General features: G+C 40.1%; 1 protein-coding gene and 1 non-coding gene across 10 annotated transcripts in view; one reads left to right on the forward strand and one right to left on the reverse strand.

Moving 5' to 3' along the window:
* Nucleotides 1–2314: 2314 nt before the first annotated feature.
* Tmem253 (transmembrane protein 253) overlaps nt 2315–22621 on the reverse strand; it is a 28398-nt gene continuing 8091 nt past the window's right edge. For 5 of the 9 annotated variants that reach the window (XM_074068430.1, XM_074068431.1, XM_074068429.1 and 2 more), the window contains one exon: nt 2316–8383. The gene's annotated coding sequence lies outside the window, so the exon portion shown is untranslated. Of the gene's footprint in view, nt 8384–22621 lie in introns of all 9 variants that reach the window. The other 4 variants (XM_074068436.1, XM_074068433.1, XM_074068434.1 and 1 more) reach the window with 1 other exon arrangement.
* Nucleotides 18526–18716, forward strand: LOC141421936 (U2 spliceosomal RNA). Its single transcript, XR_012446617.1, has one exon. It is a non-coding gene; the product is annotated as a U2 spliceosomal RNA (small nuclear RNA).

Genomic DNA, 22621 nt, shown 5'->3' on the forward strand with positions numbered 1-22621 from the left:
ATGTTGCATTTTGTCTAATACTTTTCTGCATCTGTTGACATGATCATATTGCTTTGTCTTCCATGCTGTTAGTGTGGTGTATCATATGTATTGATTTGTGTATGTTGAACCATCCTTGCATCTCAGGGATAAATTCCACTTGATCATAGTGAATTATAGTGAATGATGTGTTGATTTTTAATGTGCTGTTGAATTCAGCTTGCTAGTATTTTGCTGAGAATTTTGGCATCTATGTTCATCAGGGATATTGACCTGTAATTGTCTTTCTTGTAGAGTCCTGTCTGGCTTTGCTGTCATGGTATGATGGCCTCATGAAATGAGTTTGAAGTATCCCCTTCTCTTCAATGCTTTTGGAAGAACTCGACAAGGATTTGTATCCACCTTTAAATGTTTGGTAGAATTCAGGAACAAAGCCATCAGGTCCTATGCTTCTAGATGGCAGACTCTTAATTATAGTTCATTATTAGTCTGTTCATATCTTACATTTCTTCATGATTCAATCTTGATAGGGTTACATTTTGTAAGAACTTATCCATTTCTTCTAGGTTGTCCAATTTCTGGTTGTATAATTATTCATAATAGTCTCCTATGATACCTTGTATTTCTGTTGCATCAGTTGTAAAGTCTCATTTATCATTTGTGATTTTGTTACTTTAGCCTTCTCTTTCTTTTTAGTTTTGTTAAAAGTTTGTCATTTTGTTTATCTTTTCAAAACACCAACTCTTAGTTTTGTTTGATCTTTTCTAGTCTCCATTTTATTTATGTTCAGACTTATTTTTATTAGTTATTTCCTTCTGCTAACATTTGGATTAGTTCTTGATGTTTCTTTTTCTTTTCTTTTTTATACTGTCAAGTTTTTTTTTGGTGTGTGTGATACTGGGATTAAAACATGGGCCTTGTAAGTGTTAGGTCCCTGGCATTCTTGGGGTGGGCGGAAGGTCCCGAGGTTAGCACTGAAGCCAGACCCCTGGATTTATGACCGCTTGCTAAACTCCCCTGCTTGTTTGTCTGCTTGCAAAATCTCAGGAACTTCCAGTTACTCAACTAGCCAGGCATGTTGACCTGTTCCATCTGGTGATCACAGATAATCAGAGACCAGAGACTCTCTCCTTCCCTCATGGCTTGGCCCCTCCTATAAAGCCCACTACCCATTTCAGCCAAGCCACTGTGCTCTGAATTTGAGAGTGACAGCCCTGTGGACTGGCCCCTAATAAATCTTTATTTTCCACACGTGGCATGGTTTTTATTTGGCAGTTCCTTACATCTGGTGCCAAAACCCGGGAGAGGTTAACAGGATGCTCTGGCCTGGGGCTGCTCCCTTGGCCTTCGTGTCCTGCCCTCTCCCGAACCCAGACTGCTGAATTGGCCCCACGTGCCTCTGGACTGTGGATTTCGGACCTCACTGCCTTGCCGGCTTTCCCATCCATCATTAACCTCTCTCTTCCACTGCTCTCCACCAGGCCTTCTCCTCAGGCTCGGTAAGTGTCACCCTCCTGCCGGGGCTGCCTGGTCTATCTGGTCTGGAAGTCATAGCCCTATACCAGTTATGCCTCTCCTGCACACTGGGGCACCCACCACTTAGCATGGGGATGCCTGGCTAACCGGATGGGCATTCTCTGTTGGATGGCAACCCAGGCCGGGGACGCCCGCCCTTGGGAACCCATTCGGGTGACACTTCCCTTTCCCTCTCACTCTCTCTCTCTCTTTTGCTCTCCCTCTCTGTTTTCCTTTCCTCCGCCTAGGGTGAGAGCTCAAAAGTCCTTCCAGCTTACTTTGACAAAATGGCAAATGGACGATTCTGCTGTCCTTGCCTGAGTCACGTAAGGGAGGCTAGATCTATATTGGCCTGAAGAGTAAACTCACCAAGGCACCTGCCTCGCTCTCTCTCTCTCTCTCTCCTTTTTTTCTTCTACATTATGGGGACCACACACTCTAATTAGATGTGTCCACTGGGATGCCTTCTCCTCACCCTCCCCTTGGTCTCCAAGATGATATAAAACCTAAGTGACTGATTTTCACACACTTCTAGATCTTGACAATTTCTGCCATCGCAATGGCAAGAGGTCCAAAATTCCTTTTGGCCAAGCTTTTCTTTCTTTCTGCTCTCTACCCTCCCTGCTCCAATCTTGTAACGCTGTTCAAATCCTCCTTGCCAGTGATGAAACCTCCTCAAAGTCTGTGTCTCTCCCTCCAACTGAACTCTTTTACTTGTGACCTCACGGGCTCTGTCTGCCCACCTCCCAACTCTGCCCACCAGTCCTCTACATCAATCTCTTCTCCCACCCCATCCTCCCATGACTCAGATCCCCCTTCTTCCACCCCTGCTGGCTCTCCCAAACATCCGCCACCATATTCCCCTTCTACTATTGACCCTGAGTCATCAGCTTCTCAGGAACCAACACTGCCAGTCTTGCCCTCAGCCCCTGCTACACCCTCACCTTCTCCTCCCCACCTGCGTCCCATACCTGCTCCCATACCTTCTCCCAAACATGCTCAGCCCATCTGTACCCACTCCAGGAGGTGGAAGGAGCTGACGGCATTATCAGAGCCCGTGTGCCCTTTTCCATGACTGACCTCTCTCAAATTGAAAAGAGACTTGACTCCTTTTCTAATAACTCAGCCTCCTACATTAAAAAAAAGAATTTAAATACCTAACTCAAGCATATGATATGACTTGGCATGAGACCCATCTTCCAAGGATGGAATAATTATTCTTAACTCTCATTTTATTTCCCAATCCTTCCCTGATATTCAAAGAAAACTTAAACAGGCAGAGGACGGCCATCAACCCCCCCCCAGGGAGATCTTGTGAAAATGGCATTTAAGATATTTAATAACTGAGATGAGGCTTGAGACCAGTGAAAGGCCCAGCTCTTGATGGCTGCCCTGAGGCCACCTCATCCCACTCCCAGATGGGCCAGACAACAATGCACGCCTCCAGGGGCCTGCTTAAGTACAACCTGACAAGACATTGGGCAAAAACTGCCCTTCACCTCACCTGCCACCAGGAGCTTGTCCACGATGTGGCCAGAGTGGACACTGGAAGGATGACTGCCCCTCTGTCTCTGCAAGTTAGGTCAGTCTCCCATTCCCACTCTCAATAGAGTGAAGGACTCACGGACATCTTGGGCTTGGTGGCAGAAGACTGATGTGGCCCTGGGACCTCAGACCCCTTTATGATCCCCTCAGAGGAGCCCAGGGTAACCGTCAAAGTAGCAGGTGGGCCTCAATCACCTACTTGGTGCTAGCCAGACTTCTCGGGTAAGCTTTATCCTTCACAGATCTCCATGGTTGGGGTGGACGGTCTCATCCACCACCAAAAAGGAAAAGACAGTTTTATTTAAATTTAAGATTCTTATAAAAGTTAATTTTAAAATACAAGTTACAAAGTAAACAACTGGAAAGGATAAAGATAGGTAATCTTCAAAGTGTGATAAAGTTGACTATAATCTAAAGTTGCCTAAAAGATTTTTAAGGTCATGTCAAGCTAAAATCAAATTCTCTATGTCTATAAAATAACAAGTAACATCTGAGTAACATCTACAAAAACTATTATAGGGAAGCATTTTATCAAAGAAATTATTTGTGTTTTCTGATGATCTTGTCAAGCTTTAAGTACTACTAAATCAGAGTTCATTTACATATTTGTTCATGTGTCTTAAATGACCACCTTGTAACATTATTGTGTCTATACTTGATCTAAATATGATACAAACATTTACAAAGTTAAAAATGTAAATTTATATAAAATAATGAGCTAAAGCTCTCTTTTATCCAAAAGTGTTACATTTAACCTGCATTCTGATAGTCAGACCCTATTTGCCTTTAAAGATTCCACAAACCCTTCACAGCAACTGACCTGGACAGTTTTGCCACAAGAGTTTAAAGACAGCCCTCATCTTTTTGAATAGGCCCTAACGAGAGACTTATTAGATTGGCACTACCCAGAGGCCACCCTTCTTCAATGCAGAGCCACAGAGCCCCTCATCTACAGGCGGCTGAGTGCTTTTTAAAACTTTCTAGCCTCTGGGGATACAAAGTCTCTAAGGAGAAGGCTCAATTATGTCTCCCACAGGTCACATACCAAGGTGTGGTCTTAAAGGGACAGACTCCCTGAAGCCCTTCCTTCTTGAGCCCCTTTGAAATAATGTATGGCCACCCATTTCTCTTAGGAAACTTGCCTCCAACAGACCCTGCTCCTTCGGCTGACTATCTACTTTACTTTAACCTTCTCAGGGAACTTCTCAGAAAGCATGTGGACCAGATCCTGCCCCACCCCTCAGAGGGCCCTATAACAATTTCTATTAAACCAGGAGATCTTGTTCTCCTAAAGGATCTTCTACCCTCTCCATTGGGACCTCAATGGACCGGCCCTCATCTGGTCATCCTCACAATGCCCACCACTGTCAAGCTCAACGGGATCCCCCAGTGGCAGTACCTTTCAAGGATAAAACATTGCCCACCAACTTCAGACTCTTCCACTACAACAAAGGATGAGTATTTTTGCATACCACTGGGCCCCACATGGCTATATCTCTCCCTCAAACTTGCTCCCTCTTCCCCTCCTACATAAGTTCTTAGTCCTTATCTGGCTTTCAATTTTCTGCCATAGGTGAATTTACCAACAATTGGACTTGTCTGCAAATGTAGCCTGGGAAAAACCATCAGCTCCACTACTGGGGACCTCACAAATTTCCAAATTCCATCCAAACCCTCCTTAATGATGCCCCCACTCAGCACGAAGCAGCTAGAGTGACTGGCACCCATAATACCAACAAAAGGCTGGACTGTTAGGTCCCTGGCATTCTTGGGGTGGGCAGAAGGTCCCGAGGCTAGCACTGAAACCAGACCCCTGGATTTATAACTGCTTGCCAAACTCCCCTGCTTGTTTCTCTGTTTGCAAAATCTCAGGAACTTCCAGTTACTCAACTAGCCAGGCATGTTGACCTGTTCCATCTGGTGATCACAGATAATCAGAGACTAGAGACCCTCTCTCTCTCCCCCATGGCTTGGCCCCTCCTGTAAAGCCCACTACCCATTTCAGCCAAGCCACTGTGCTCTGAACCTGAGAGTGACAGCCCTGCGGTCTGGCCTCTAATAAATCTCTCTTCCACATGTGGCATGGTCTTTATTCAGCAGTACCTTACAGTAAGTGCTCTACCACCTGAGCTATGTCCCCTGTCTCTTTTTTACTTTCCTTTTTTTGGGGAGCAGGGAGGAGTTGGGGAATGGAGAGGCTGGGGCAGTATTGCAGTGTTGAGCTCTGAACTTGGGATCTTCTGCTAGCTAGGCAAGCACTCTACCACTTAAGCCATGTTCCCACTCCATGTTTCTTTCTTTCTGTTTTTTGATGTAGGCATTTATTGCTATAAACTTCCCTCTTAGAACTGCTTTTGCTGCATGTTGTAAGTTTGGTGTGTTTAATTTTTGTTTGTCTCAAGATATTTTGTGTATTTTATTATTTATTTATTTATTGGTGGTGCTAGGATTTGAACGCATACTGTTGCACACCTATGATTTTAGCACTTGGGAAACTGAGGCAGGAGGATCACTATGTAACACAGGCTGGGTCCCATAATGAGACTGTCTCAAAAAACCAAATCCAAACCAAACAAACACACACATTTCTATTACACAGGTTATGTTAAGCTGGTAACAACTCAACTGTGATTGCAGAACCCACAACTTTATGCTTACATCCCATCTCCTCAGCACTTTGAAACTTTATGTTACAATTTACATCTTTTTCACTTAACCCTTATAAAATCAATGTAGCTATTAATAATTTTGAAAGTTTTGTTTGACTTTCATACTAATGATATGATTTGCACACCACCACTAGCTATTAGAGCGCAGACATGCCTCCAGATACTGCAGATTCAGTTCCCGACCACTGCAACAAATATTGCACGAAGGTGAGTCACACACATTTTTTGGCTTTCAAATGCTTATCAGGATTGTGTTTATGTTATACTATAATCTATTATGTATGTAATACCATTATGTCTATTGGTGGTACTGAGGATTGAACTCAGGGCCTCTCACTTGCAGGCACTGTACCACTTGTGTCCAGTCCTTTTGCTTTAGTTATTTTTCAGATGGGATCTCACGCTTCTCCCCTCTCCCCACGCCCACCTCCAGCCTTCCTCTCTATGCCTCCTGTGCAGATGGGATTACAGACATGCATATACCACTACACCCAATTTATTTGTTGGGGGTTTCGCTAACTTTTTACCCAAGCTGGCTTCAAACCTTGATCCTCCTGATCTCCCCCTCCTGAGTAGCTGGGATTACAGGAATGCACTGCAACTCACAGCCCCTGCTTATCAACTGTGTTAGGTTCTAAATCCTTTGTTGTCATTTTAACAGTGTTCATGGCATGTTCACCAGAAGCAGATTCCATCTAAGAAACTACTTGATTTGCTCATGCATAAGAAGCAGTAACTCCTCCATAAAGTTTGATCATGAGATTGCAACAATTAAGTCACATCTTCAGAGTCTACTTCCAACTTAAGTTCTCTTGCTACTTCTACCACATCTGCAGTTACTTTCTATACTGCAGTCCTGAGCCAATCAGGGTTGGAATCAACTTTTTCCAAACTCCTATTCACACTAATATTTTGACATCCTCCATGAAATCTCCTTTTCCTCTTTCTTCTCCTCCTTGTTTTTCTTTTTTAACAGACAGGGTCTTGTTATGTTGCTTAGGTTGGCCTCAAACTCCCAGGCTCAAGTGATCCTCCTGCCTCAGTCACCTGCACCCAGCTTACAAATGTTCTTTTTTATTATTTTTTGGTGGTATTGGGATTTCAACTCAGGGCTTCACACTTGCTGGGCAGGTGCTCTACAGTTTGAGCCACACCTCCAGTCCACACATGTTCTTTATTATTATTTTCATATTATTATTGTACTGGGGTACATTGTGACATCTACATCATAGTTGAATTCACCCCCTCCATCATTCTCCTTTCTCCCCCACCTACAAATGTTCTTAATAGTATCTATAATGGTGAAATTTTTGTAGGTTTTAGGTTTTCAATTTACTTCCCAAGATCTAGCAGAGGAATATGTGTCTATGGTAATTATAGCCTTACAAAGTGTATTTTTTTCCTCAATGCCTTTCTTTCTTTCCTTTTTGTGGTACTAGGGTTTGAACTCAGTACCTACACCTTGAGCCACTTCACCAGCCTGTTTTTTGGATAGGTTTTTTTGCTGAGATCAGAGCTCAGGAACTACTTGTCTGTCTGGCTTGGAACCATGATCCTCCTGATCTCTGCCTCTTGAATAGCTAGGATTATAGGTGTGAGCCACTGGCGTCCAGCACAAAGATTACTCCTTGGTCCATAGGTTTTTAGAATGGATATTGTGCTAGCAGGCATGTAAACTACATTAGTCTTGTCCCATTTCTCCATCAAAGCTCTTGGGTAACCAGGTGTATGGTTGATGAGCAGTAATATTTTGAAAGGAATTTACTTTTCTGAGCAGTAGGTCTCAACTGCGGGCTTAAAATATTCAGGAAGCCATGCTGTAAACAGATGTGCTGCCCTCCAGGTTTTGTTGTTCCATAGATTACAGTTAGAGTAGATTTAGTATAATTCTTAACAGCCATAGGATCTTTGGAATGGTAAATGAACACTGGCTTCCACGGAAGTCACCAGTTGCATTTGTCCCTAATAGGAGAGGCTGTCTGTCCTTAGAAGCTTTGCAGACAGGAATTTACTTCTCCTCTTCAGCTGTGAGTAGTCCTGAATGGCATCTTCTTCCAATCCAAGGCTCATCTACACTGGAGTGCTATCATTTGGTGTAGCCATCTTCATCAATTACCTTAGCTGGACCTTCTGGAGAACATGCTGCAGCTTCTCCACTAGTACCTGCTGCTTCACCTGCCCTTTTATGTTATGGAGACGGCTTCTTTCCTTAAACCTCATAACCAACCTCTGCTGGCTTCAGACTTGCTTCTGTAGCTTCCTCAACTCTCTCGGTTTTCACAGAATTGAAGAGTTAGGATCTTGCTCTGGGTTAGGCCTTGGCTTAATAAGAGGGAACGTTGTGGCTGGTTTGATCTTCTGTCCAGATCACTAAAACTGCCTCCATCTCATCCATAAGGCTGTTCCACTTTCTCATCATCCACATGTCACTGGAACAGCACTTTTAATTTCTTTCAATAACATTTCTTTTGTATTTACATGATTAACTGGTACAAGAGGACTAGTTTTTAGCCTCTCTTGGCTTTTGCTACACCTTCTCCCTAAGCTTACTCATTGACAGTTTTGGATTTAAAGTGAGAGACATGCAGCTCTTCCTTTCACTTGAACACTGAGAGGCCATTCTGGGGTTAATTGGCCTAGTTTCAGTATTATTGTGTCTCAGCAAATATGGAGGCCTGAGGAAAGGGAGGGAAACAGGACAATGGCTGGTCAGTGGAGTAGTCAGGATACATATATTATTAAACTTGTCATTTTACATGGCTTCCCAAAATAATGACAATAGTAACATCAAAGATCACAGATCGATGTGCTAAGGATGTAGCTCAGTGATAGAGCAAGTGCTTAGCCTGTGGGAGATGCCAGTGAGACTTTAGGTTCAATCCAGAGATCCCAAGAGGGAGAGAGAGAAGAATCACTGATCACAGATAACCATAATAGATGGCTATCTGTTAAGAACGCGTATATGTTATGTGTTATGAACACATGCTCTTGCAAAATGGTGCCAATAGTCTTGCCTGGTACAAGGTTGCCACAAACTTTCAATTTATAAAAATCACAGTATCTGCAAAGCACAATAAAGTGAAGTGAAATAAAAAGAGGTCTGCTTGTATTCTAAGTTTGAGTATACTTACTTTTACCAGTGAGTTTTAAACTTTTATATGGTTCATATTACTAATTAGCATTTTTCTTTCAGCTTGAATACTCCCTTTAGTATTTCTTGTAAGACAGTTCTTTTTGTTTGTTTGAGATAGGGTCTCACTACGTAGCCCAGGCTGACCTTGAATCGACTATCTTCTTGTCTCAGCCTCCTGAGTACTGGGATTATACCTGGCTAAAAAGGCCTTTTCTAACAAAGGCCTTTTTTGAACTGATAAGACAATTGCATAAATGAAAAAAATGATGATGCAGAAGATGGAGAGTATAATTAAAGGAGCAAAGCCTGTGAGTAACGGAGAGAGCTTGCAGTCCAATTCACAAATAAGGGAATTAACCAGGCGCTGATGGTTCACGCTTATAATCCTAGCTATTCCGGAGGCAGAGATTAGAAGGATCACAGTTCCAATCCATCCCTGGCAAACAGTTCTCAAGATCCTATCAAAAAAACCCTTCACAAAAAAAAAAAGGCTGTTGGAGAGCTCAAAGTTTAGGCCCTGAGTTCAAATCCCAGTACCACAAAAATGAGGGAATTAGTCTTTGATGACAGTGAGAGTTAGTCTTTGATGACACTGAGAGTAGCACATCACTGTTATAGGTGAGAAGATGGACAGGTTATAGTTCTAAGTAATTTGGTAGCTTTAGTGAGGGAAAATTAAATCACTTCCAATTGTATTCTTCTATCTTTTCAGTGAGATATGAAGTGACTTACAGAATTATTTTATTATAATCATCTCTAAGTGAGGCTAGTAATGTTTGCTTCCTAGCATGCAGACTACATAGATATGGAGGCCTTGGCTGGGTTTGCAATACTGAAATCTCTGGTGGGTTCAACAGCACAATAAGAAATGAACCTTGGAGGTAGCCAAGTTCTATGATGTGTTTCATATGGATTTCACAATTATCTTACTGTTCTATGGACATGAAGAATATATAAACCACAAAAAGAAAAACCCAAAACAAAAGAATATATAAACCTAGAATCCTACCTGCTCAAGGAGGCAGAGGATCGAGGTTTGAAGACATTTCAGGCAATTGTTCTTGAGACCCTATCTTGAAAAATACCCAACACACCAAAAAGGGCTGGTGGAGTGGCTCAAGTGGTAGAGCACCTACCTAGCAAGCATGAGACCATGAATTCAAACCCTGATGTTACCAAAAAAGAATATATAAATTTAGAACCCAGGTATTAGTTGGGGTGAGGAGACCTGATATGCATCCTCTCTCAAGGACCAAAAAGGGAGAAAAGTCTGCTATTCTCAGACCTTCCTCTGATGCTATCAAATGTTAGGTGAGATCCCATGAGGAACTTGGGAAGGTCTGGGAGCTGTTCCACTTTTTCCTCACTCTCAAAGTCTTTAAACTTTGACCAGCCCCTATAGTCTGTCCTAGCCTGTATTCATTTTGGAATATATAGTTCATGAGAGAAAATAAATGCTTAAAACATTGTAGTCCCATTTCCTGCATAGGGAGCAGGAAATTCCTGCTAATTCCTTTCCTAATAAATTTTACTATTGCTTTTATTATTTAAAAAACATTCCATTAAATCAGTTACAGCTTTTGTGTAATGGGGAAAAATAGTAAAATTCCTTCTACTATACTTACAACATAACACTTCTGCGATCAGATATGTGAGTTTTCTCTTGCACTGAACAACTCTCTGATCCTGGCTATATGTTCTCTCCAAGGTAATTTAATTCTTTATTACCTATGTGGGATTACAGTCAGATCCCACAGGTTACCAGCTCAGTCCCACAAAACAGCTCCCCTCACTTTAGATGCCAATCTCAAGATGTTGGGCTCCTGGAACTTCTGACCAAGTGTTTATAAATTGGAGGTTCTCACACCCACTTCTTGGGTTTGATAATTTGCTAGAGTGCTCACAGAACTCAGGGAAACACTTATGTTTACTGATTTTTTTAAAATACAGGACATTACAAAAAATACAGATGAGCAAACAGATGAAGAGGTAGGGCAAGGTATAGCAAAAGAGGCTTATGGCTTCCATGCCCTTGTGGGTGTGTCATCCTTCATTGTTCAGCAACCGGAAGTACCCTAAAGCCTGTCCTTTTGAGTTTTCATAGAGGCTGCATTATTAGGCAGGACTGGTTAAATCATGGGCCACTGGTGATCAATCCAACTTTCAGCCCATCTCCCCTGGTGACATGTTGGTATGTATTCTTCCAGTAGGCTTCTTACTCTGAAATTTCTACAATAAAATTGGGATCATTCAAATATAGTGTTTTGGTCTCACAATATATGAATGTATTAGGTTCCATGTGTGTATTAGGATGACTTCCCCTATTTCATTATTATTCTATAGCATGTTTAAGATTACTGTGGAAAAATTAGAACATTAGTCCTATCTGACCATTCAGACTGCCAGAGTAATGTGATATTTCTCTTTCCACACTTTTCCCCTGTGTATACACTTCTAGAAAAATAAAACCATTTGCAGGGTACCAGCATCAGCCTGTAATCCTAGCTGTTCAGGAGGTAGAGATCAGGAGGATCACAGTTTGAAGCCAGCCCTGGACAAATAGTTTTTGAGACTCTATCTCAAAAAATCTCATCACAAAAAGGGGTTGATGGAGTGACTCAAGTGGTAAGAGCACCTGGGAAAGTGTGAGGCCCTAGTGCTGCCAAAACCAAAACAAAACAAAAAGCCATTTTTTCCTAATGTACTTGTTTTTGCTTTGATAAATTCACCTAACATACTATTCACCATGTTACCATTTTATTTTGTTTATGGTGATATCTATTTTTAAAATCTGAAGACTTCATAGTCTCTAACTCATTACATTTATTTAGTTCAATTATTTATTTTATATTTTTGGCTGTACTGGGGTTTGAACTCAGGTCTTTGCACTTGCTAGATAGGTGCTCTTCCTTCATGCTTCCAGCCCTTACTGTGTTACTATTTTAAAGTGTACACTCAATTTAGTGATAGTACAACCACCATCACTATCTAGTTCCAGAACATCCTCATTGTTCCAACAGGAAACCCCATAACCATTAAGCAGTCACTCATTCCCCACCGTCTCCTCCCCCCAGCCCCTAGTAGCCACTAATCTGCTTTCTGTTTCCTGTCTATTCTGGCTATATCCTATCCATGGAATCATATAATATGTGGCCTTTTGTATTTGATTTCTTTCACTTAGCATAGGTTATAGCACGGTTGAGTGATAAATATTTCATGTGTGAAAAAAAATATTTCATGTGTCATGGATATATACTACATTTTGTTTGTCCATTTATCAGTTGGTGGACATTTGAATTGTTCCCATGATTTGGCTGTTAGGAATAGTGTTGCTTGGAGAATTCATGTGCAAGTTTTCGTTTGAACAACCATTAGTTATATATCTGTGAGTGGAATTGCTTGATCATATGGTAAGTCTGTGTAGAACCTACTGAGGAAATGCCAAACTATTTTCCATAGTGGTTGTACCATTTTACATTCTTACCAGCAATACATGAGTGTTCTCTTCCGTTCCCTTCTTTCCTTTTTTTGCACTAGGGTTTGAACTCAGGGCCTCATGCTTGATAGGCAGGTGCTCTTATTGCTTGAGCCATTCTCCCAGGCCAGTGCTAGGTATTTTGGAGATAAAGTCTCATGCGCTATTTGCCCGGGGTTGGTTTCAAACCTTGGTCCTTCTGATTTCTGCCTCCCTTGTAGCTAGGATTACAGGCATGAGCCACCAGCAGCCAGCTTTTTTCTACTTTTAAATTGAATGCAATGTGCTTTTTTTTACTTAAAAATATATCATGGGCATCTTTTATGGTATCATTTTTATGACATTATAATGCAGAATAGTGTTTTATTCTCTAAATTTATAATCTAAAATCAGTCACCTTAATGCTGGATAATTAGATTCTTCACACTTTTAACATTTTATTTATTTAATTTTTATTTTCAGGCACTACTGGAACTTGAACTTGGGACCTTGTGCTTACTAGGCAGGCATTCTACCACTTGAGCTATGCCCTCAATCCTTTTGCTTTTGGTTTGTTTTTCAAATAGGGTCTTCTGCTTTTTTGCCCAGGATGGCCTGGGACCACAGTCCTCTTATCTGCAACTCACAAGTAGCTGGGATTGCAGGTGTGCACCACCATGCCTGGTCTAAACTTTTAAAATCAATACTGTAATGGACATTGCATTAACTCCTTGTATAAGTTCAAGATTATTTCTGACAAAATTTCCTACCAACAAATTACTACATCAACAAACAGTATGCAATTCTTAATCAGTAAATATAAATTGCCTTGTTAAGTTTCTTTCCATTATGGTTGTTCCAATTTTCAGTCTTGTCAAAAGTATCAGAAAATGCCCATATCCTTGCATACTAGTCAATAATGGGTTTTATGCATTAAAAAAATTACTAATCCAGCTACGTGCCAGCTCATACCTGTAATCCTAGCTACTCCGGAAGCAGAGATCAGGAGGATCTTGGTTTGAAGCCAGCCCATGCAAATAGTTCATGAGATCCTATCTTGAAAAAACCCTTCATAAAAAGGCACTGGCAGAGTGGCTCAAGAGGTAGAGTGTCTGCTTAGCAAGTGTGAGGCTCTGAGTTCAAACCCTAGTACCACCAAAAGAATTTTAATAATCAGACGGACATAAAATGGCATCTGATTTTAAATTACATTTACCTTACTTGAATATGAACCATTTTTCATAGATTTATTGGCTATTTAAAATTTTTTTTGGTAAATTGGTTGTTCTGCTTAGTGTTCCTAGTCTTTTCTACATCAATGCTAACAATCTTCTAGCTCTCTTTTACTCTTTGCCATCCTTCCTCAACTTTTCATTTGAATTTTACTCTTGTGATTTTTACCTTTGTGAAATTTTTTTTTTTCAGTGCTGGGGTTCAAATGAAATTTTTGTTCATTGTTTGTTTGTTTTGACATAAGGTGTCACAATGCAGCCCAGGCTGGCCCCAAACTCCCTATCCTTCTGCCTCTGCCTCCCAAGTGCTGGGGTTACAGGTGCACACCACCATTTTTTAGTCTTTACTCATCAGTGTTATTCTCAGAAAACTCTCATCTGCCCCTGGATTATATAAACATTTTCTTCTCATATTCTTAGAGTTTTGATTTTCCATTTAATCACCTAGAACTTATTTTTATTTTTGGTGTAGGATGCATGATAGAGATGTAACTTAATTTATAACTAGATATTCAGTTATTCCCACAGCATTTCTTTTTAAAGTCAGGGACTGTGGGTGTGGCTCAAGTGGTAAAGCACCTGTCTAGCAAGGGTAAGAGGCAGAGTTCAAACTCCTGTACTACTAAGAAAAAAAAAAGTCAACCTACCATTAACTAATAGGAAATAGTGCCATTATAATATGTAAAAGCTTAGTATATACTTGAACTTTTTGTTGGACTCTATTCTGTTATCTGTCCTAATGCTGATATTATGCTGGCCACACCTCCAGTCCACAAAGTGACAATTTTTTTTTGGTGGTACTGGGGTTTCAACTCAGGGCCTCACTCTTGGTAGGCAGGCTCTCTATCACTTGAACCAATCCACCAGCCAAAGTGAGTATTTTTGACTTAGCAATTTCGACATGGTATGAGTTTGACTTCTCACTAGTGTTTAGTTTGACATCTCACAAACGTGCAAAAACACCCTCTCCCAAGCCCATCACTGAGTAATTGCTGACATCATTATTACCCTTGGGCTAATCAGAAAGAAAAAAATGAGTAAGAAGTTGAAGTTCAAGTGTTGGGTGGAGGTGTTTGGCATACATTTCATAATTGAGAAGTGTGAGGGAGGGGACATAGATGATATTGGAAGGCTAAGTAGGACCCAGATCACAAGAGTTAGTGCATCATGACAAAGGGCTTGGACTTGATCTTGTGGGTGAAAGGGAAAATAGAAGAGCTTTAAAGCAAGGAAGTGACATGGTGACATTTATGCGGCAATGTGGAAGATGTATCTGAGGAAGACAAGCCCAGAGGCATAGGAACTAGGTAGGAGACTCGTTACACTGCTGGGGAGAAAAAGACTGATTGAAGCTGGAGTGGGGATGCAAGCCTGTAATACCAGCACTTGGAGAACTGAGGCAGGATGATCACAAGTAGGAGGTGAGCCTGAGCTACATAGTGAGCTCTAGTCTACATAGTGAAACGCTGTCTCAGGGGGAAAAAAGATTGATTCGAGAGCAGGAGGTAACTATAGAATGTGGTTGTGAGCATTCAGTATAGGAATGAGGCAAGTCACACCAATCACCTTGTGTGACTGAGTGATAATACAAGTCCAGAAAGAGTAGGGGGCAGACAGCAGGGGAGGAATTCAGATTTTGGATGTGCTCTTTGCTTCTTGTTCATCTTCTGTAGGTCTTTTTAAATATGAGAATTTTAAGAAAGACATTAAGTTCTTAAAACCTTTCTTATCATATCCTTCCAGGGCAAGATGGGGTGGGAGTGATTTTGTTTCCCAGGAGACATCTGGCAATATCTGAGAACATTTTTGGTTGTCATAATGTGGGGAAGAGTGTGACAGGCATCAGGTGAGTAGAGGCCAGGGATGCTGCTTAACATTCCACAATGCACAGAACAGCCTTCCACAACAAAGAATTATCTGTAATGTCAAGGTTGATAAACTCTGTTCTAGGGACTAAGGGAAAATTCACCACCTTACTTTACTTTGCCTAGGACTAGTCACTGAGGTCTGGGTCAATTTAAAAATATCATCAGATTCAGTCAGAAGAGGATGGAGAAGTAGAAGCTTCCTCCATCAGACCCCTTGGAAAGAGTTGGGACAAAAAAGAAGAGACTACATGCAGAAGTGCCAAAGAGAGGAAGAGTGACAAGATATCTGAAAAATATGGCAAATCAAAAAGATGACAGACTGAATCAATAAACAATTTGTGGCTCCAACCGGGGTTCTGGCCCCAATTCCCCCTGGGAGGAGGGGAAGTCAAAGCCTCACTTTATCCTCACTTTATCCATACTATTATCTCTTCACCTACCTTCCCTTCTTTCCATCAGTCCTAGTCCCCTCCCTTTCCCACACCCTGTCTTCATAACATTCAATTTCCAATCCTTATACCTTTCAACCAGTGTTATGCTCCCACATCACCCCCCAGAAACCAGAATACAAAATACTTCCACTATACAACCATATAACCATAGTGGGGAGGAAGGTAAGAATTCCAATTTTTCTTTACTCAGTCAAATACTTGATTTATTGCTGAAATGTTAACTTTGTTAGTGCAGTAGGTTATCTGCTTATATGAGGAAAACTTAGACCAGGAACTCAGACCAACAGATGCACAAATCACAGCTAGAAATTTAAATATGAAAAACCAAGGCAATGTTCACCTCTAAACTCCCACCACAACAATCCAATATCTGAACCCAAGGATAACAAATTGATGTCTGAGAGATAATTCAGTAGCCTACTGTTAAAAATGATCAGTGACTTTACTCAAAAGATTAAAATAAACAGATAAATGGAGTTAGGAAATCAATTCAAGACCTAGACAAGAAAGTCAGCAACATGGAAGAGAAATTCAGCAAGAAATGGAAATTATGAAAAATGACTAAGTAGAAATGTTAGAAATGAAAACCTCAATAAGCCAAATATAAACTACAATAGATAGTATTATCTGCAGACAAGATCAAACAGAAGAAAGAATATCAGAGATGGGGGACATGATCAAGGAGTTATTACATTACACAGTTGCAAAGAAAAAAATGAATACACGTGATTACAACCTACAAGAACTTTGGGACATGATCAAAAGACCAAACCTAAGAATTCACAGAGTAGAAGTAGGAGCTGAAATACTAGCTAAAGGCATAGGAGACTTGTGCAATGAAACCATAGCAGAGAATTCCCCAAATCTATGTAACAATATAGTATGATATGTATATGAGGCATTTTAAACTCCAAATAGACATGAGCAGAAAAGAGCAATCCTATATCATATCATACTTAAAATGCCAAAACTTGAGAACAAAGAAAGTATACTAAAAGTTGTAAGAGAAAAATGCCAGCTTACATACAAAGGTAAACACTTAAGAATCACCTCAGACCTCTCAGCACAAATCCTAAAAGCCAGGAAAGCATGGGGCAATGTAATTCAAGCTCTGAAGTGGTTCATGTCCACCAAGCCTGCATTACAAGGGATACTCAAGGGAAAATTTTCACAGAAGAGGACAGACAATCACAAAGATGAGAGGTCAGGAAAGAATAAACTCATATAAGGAAAGGGTGAAGGAGGGAAAACATAGTGGAAGTATTTTGTATTCATTTATGAAAATGGAACAGTAAGACCTACTATAAGTGTTCTAAGAAGAGGGGAGAGGAAGGGGATAAAGGAGAAAGATGGGGGGGTAGTAAATCTAAGATATATTGTAAGCAATTTTGTAAATGTCACAATATACTCCCTGCACAACTATAACATGCTAATAAATAAATAAAATTCAAAAGGGGAATTGATGAACCCATGAGAGCTAGGAAAGTAGCAAGCATGATCAACTTAGTAAACCAGCAAAACCCAAAAATGAACAAAGTCAAAAATAAAGAACAATCAACAAAAGACTCAATCTGAGAAAAAAGCAACAGAAACACAGAACTCAGTAAATACCTTTTAGTCATAACCCTAAATGTAAACAGACTTAACTATCCAATCAAAAGACACAGGTTGTCAGATTGGATCAAAAAGCAAGATCCAACAATCTGTTGTTTATAAGAAACACACTTCACAACCAAAGACACACACAAACTAAAAGTGAAAAGTTGGAAAAAGAATTAACAGGCATGCAGAAACCGAAATCAAGCAGGAGTAGCTATCCTCATATCAATATGTCACAATATAGTATATTCTACCTACTATATCGTTCATAGGTACTACATTGTTTGTAGTACAAAGCAGATTCTACGCAAAAATTAGTCAGGAAACAATGAGAAGGTCACTACATACTAACAAAGAGAACAATCCAGCAAGAAGTGCATATTGTAAACACATATGCACTGAACATTGGTGTCCCCAAGTTCATAAAACAAACACTTCCAAGCTGAAAGGAATGGATAGGTCCAGGAGCAACAACAGGGCAGATCTTAACACTCCATTCATCAATAGACAGAACATTCAGATAAAAAACTAACAAAGACATCCTGGAACTAAACAGTACTGAAGACAAAATGGACTCGACAGAGAGACAGCGAGTATTCCATTCTACAGCAGGAGATTACACAATTTTCTCAGCAGCCCATGGAACTCTCTCCAAAATAAATCACATCCTTGGTCATAAAACAAACCTCAACAAACACAAAAAACTGAAATAATCCCTTGTATCCTAACATAAAGTAATAAAATTAGAAATTAATAGCAAGGAAATGCACAGAAACCATTCAAATTCATGGAGATTGAACAGCAGACTTTTGTCTTTTTTTTTTTTTTTTCCTTTTTGGCAGCACTGGGGTTTGAACTCAGTGCCTCACACTTGCTAGGCAGGTGCTCTACCACTTGAGCCACTCTGCCAGCCCAAACAGTTTATTTTTGAGTGATCAATGGGTCATCCAAGAAATTGGGAAGGAAATTCCTGGATTCAAATGAAAATGAGGACATGTTACCAAAACCTGTGGGACACAGCAAAGGCAATCTTAAGAGGGAATTTTATAGCCATGAGCACTCATATCAGAAAACTGGAGATCACTTCTCGGCCTTTTGGCTAAGATCCAGTGTAGTATCTGTTCTTATCAGTTTAATATCTGATACGTTCTCTATCCGAGGACAATATATTAAATGGATTTTTGGAACAGGGAGATGGAATAGGAGCTTGCTCCATCCACTCCACGGATCGGCCTGGTATTTCAGTACTTCTGGGAATGGTGCACCCCTCTGGGGACTTAAAAAAAAAAAAGGAAATTGGAGAGACTGCAAATAATCTGATGATGCACCTCAAACTCTTAAAAAAACAAGAGCAAGCCAATTCAAAAAGTAATAGACGAAAAGAAATCATAAAAATCAGGGCACAAATCAATAAACTGGAGGCCAAAAGAATGATACAATGAATCAATGAAACAACAAAAAGTTGGTTCTTTGAAAAAATAAACAAGCTCAACAAACCTCTAGCCAAATGAACTAAAAGGAGAAGACCCGAATTAATAAAATCAGAGATAAAAAGGAGGATATTACAGCAGACATCAATGAAATTCAGATCATATGGGAATATTTTGAAAATCTATTCTCCAGCAAACTGGAAAATCAAGAAGAAACAGATATATTTCTTGACACATATGACCCACCAAAATTGAACCAAGAGGACATTAACAACTTAAACAGAGCTATAATAAGGGATGGGATCAAGATCGTTACAAAGAAAAGTCTAGGCCCTGATGGATTCACTGCTCAATTCTACCAGACTATTTTGTGTGTGTGTGTGTGTGTGTGTGTGTGTGGTACTGGGGTTTGAACTCAGGGCCTATGCCTTAAGCCACTCCACCAGGCCTTTTTTTGTGATGGGTCTTTTCAAGATAGGGTCTCACGATCTATTTGCCTGAGCTGGCTTTCAACCATGATCCTCCTGATGTCTGCCTTCTGAGTAGCTGCTGGAATTACAGGCGTAAGCCACCAGTGCCTGACTCTACCATACTTTTAAAGAACTAACACCAATGCTCTTCAAACTATTCCATAAAATACAAAAGGAAGGAATGCTACCAAACTCATTCTATGAAGCTAATACCAAAAGCAGGTATAGATGCATAAAAAAAGACTTATAGGCTAATATCTCTCAATAAAATACTTGCTAACAGAATCTGACAACACATTAAAAAGATTATACACCACGATCAAATAAATTTCATTCTAGGGATACAAGAATGGTACAACATATGCAAATCTACAAACATAGTATTACACATAAACAGAATCAAGGACAAAAACCACACCATCATCTCAATAGAGGCAAAAAAAATCCTTTGACAAAATTTAACATCCTTTTATGATAAAACCTCTGAAGAAACTAGGAGTAGAAAGAACATTCTTCAACATTATAAAGGCTACATATGACTTCCCTAATGTGGAAGCTAGACCTATAAGATTGTGCCAGTGGTTCTGACTGCAGGGACTGCAGGGAGGGGGAGAGGGAAGGAGAACATTAGAGAAGGAAAGTATTGAAATATCGCATCTGTGTATGAAGGTAGTATAACGCACCGCACTGTAAGCTATTGAGTAATAGGGGACCAGGGTGATAGAGAAAGAGTAAGTAATGGGGGGAGGTAATTTGATTAAAACACAATATACACATGTCTGGAATACCAAAATGAAATTCCCTTGAACTATCAATATACACTTTAAAAACATGAAGGACAGGAAGGTAAAACAGTCCTGTCTGGAGGTGGGCACCAATTGGAGTGGGCAGGGCATAAACAGAGTATGAGGGAAGGTGAATATGGTGGATGTAGGTTGTATTCATGTATGAAAATAGAACAATGAAACCTGTTGAAATTGTTCTAAGAAGGGGGAGAAGAGATGAAGAACAAGAGAGGCAGTGAATCTAAGATACATTGTAAGCACATGTGTAAATGCCACAACATAACCCCCTGTACAACTATTACATTCTAACAAAAAACAAATCACAACCACCACTACCCCAGAGAAACCTATGGAATGAGTGCTGGAAGAGAAAAGCTAATCTAAGGTAGGCACAGTGATACATGGCTATAATCCCAGCATTTGGGAAGCAGAGGCAGAAGAATCTCAAGTTGCAGACCAGCATGGGCTACAGAATAAGCCCTGTCTGAAAAGCAAAACAAAACAAAACAAACAAAAACCCCAAAGTCATCTAATTCAGCTGATATTTGAATATTTGCTTTAACAGCCTGTCAGTACATGAGAAAGTTACTACACAAAATAAAAACACCTCTAACTTTTCCAAAGATTGAGAGGACAATTTCAAAGCAGCTCATCTTTGGAAATGGTTATTCTTTTTCTTTTTGGTGATACTGGGGTTTGAACTCAGGGTGAGTTACTTCACTAGCCTTCTTTTTTATACAAAATGGTAAAATAGCCTCTCTCTTGCAAGGAACCATTGGACCTAATTTCACTTTTTAGGCTTATAAGAAGTTTTTCTTCATCATCATTACCTTTGAGGTTTATAAAGATGTAAATTCTGTTCCTCCTGAAGCATAACTTTACATTTACTTAAAGCTCAAGCTCAGGCACATAACTTTATTTATTTATTTATTTACTGTAGCACTGGGGTTTGACTTCAGGTCCTTGTCCTTGTCCTTGAGCCACTCCAACAGCCCAACATTTTTTCATACCTTTTTTTATACGTAAAGAGAGAACACACGCCAGTGTCTCACGCCTGTAATCCTAGCTAATCAGGAGACAGTGATCAGGGGGATCTTGGTCTGAAGCCAGCCCAGTCAAATAGTTCATGAAACCTACCTCAAAAAAGACAGAAAAGGGCTAGTGGAGGGGCTCAAGGTGTAGGCCCTGAGTTCAAACCCTAGTACTGAAAAAAAAAAAAAAGGAAGGAAAGGAGGGAAGGAAGGAAGAAAAGAAAGGAAGGAAGAAAAGGAAGGAAAGAAAGAAGTCCAATTACTGTCTATCTTGGGACAAGAATCAACAAAGAAAATTCATTAACTCTGGACAGAAATGAGGCAGGGGAAAACATAGGCAAAGAAGAAAAAACATCAAAGAAACAAAAGATGACTCCAATTGAACAAATGGCATCTGAATTTTGAAGAGAAGCAAAACACACCAGGTTACTAAAAATTTACCTCCAAGTATGACTATGTCTGGCCTGAGGCCCTAGGAAATCACATTAACATGTCTTTCCCTATAAATTATTATAGAAGAGAAAGAAAGTTAAAACAGATACCAAAATCCTCTTCTTCTTCCTCCATCCTGCATCATTTTTTGTTTGTTTGTTTTGCATTTGTTGTTGTTTTGTTGAGGCAGGGTCTTGCTATGTGGGCCAGGCTGTCCTGGCACTGTGTAGCTCAGGCTGGCCTCAAACTCACAATCCTCCTGCCTCAGTTTCCTGAGTGCTGGGATTATAGTCCTGTACCACCACACCACACTCTTTTCTTTTTTTGCAAATACTGGTTATGAGTTATGGGAACTGGATAGTCAAGAGAGGGGTCAACTAGGATAGTTCTAAGACTTTGTAAGTATGTGTCATCAGTTGGTGGAAGGTTTTGTTTTTTGTAGGACTGGGGTTTAAACTCAAGGCTTCAAGCTTGCAAAGAGGGCGCTCTACTGCTTGAGCCATACCTCCAGTCCCTTTTGCTGTGGTTATTTTGGAGACAGGATCTCAAGAACTATTTTCTTGGGCTAACCTGGAAATGAGATTCTCCAGATCTCAGCCTCCCAAATAGCAAGGATATAGGCATGAGCCACTGGAGTCTGGTGGGAAGGTTTTTAACTGCATACATGTTACATCTGAGCATTATTATAATGAAAACAATCAGGGCTAGTGGAGTGGTTCAAGTGGGAGAGCACCTGCCTAGCAAGCATGAAGCCCTGTGTTCAAACCCCAGTAGCATCAAAACAATATATATATTTATATTATATACATATATATGATATATAAAATATATTATAAATATATTATTATAAATACTTTATAAATCTGTATTATAAATATATAACCATATAACTTTATAATATATAATTACATATTATTTATATATAATGAAAAATTATATATATAAATCAGCACCAAAACACGTTTTTCTTCTTCTCTCTGGTGTTGAATCACTGCTCACTGCCACAGTCCAGCTCAGGGCAGTCTCC

The sequence above is a fragment of the Castor canadensis genome, chromosome 3 (assembly GCF_047511655.1).
Source record: "Castor canadensis chromosome 3, mCasCan1.hap1v2, whole genome shotgun sequence".
NCBI classification, from domain to species: Eukaryota; Metazoa; Chordata; class Mammalia; order Rodentia; family Castoridae; genus Castor; species Castor canadensis.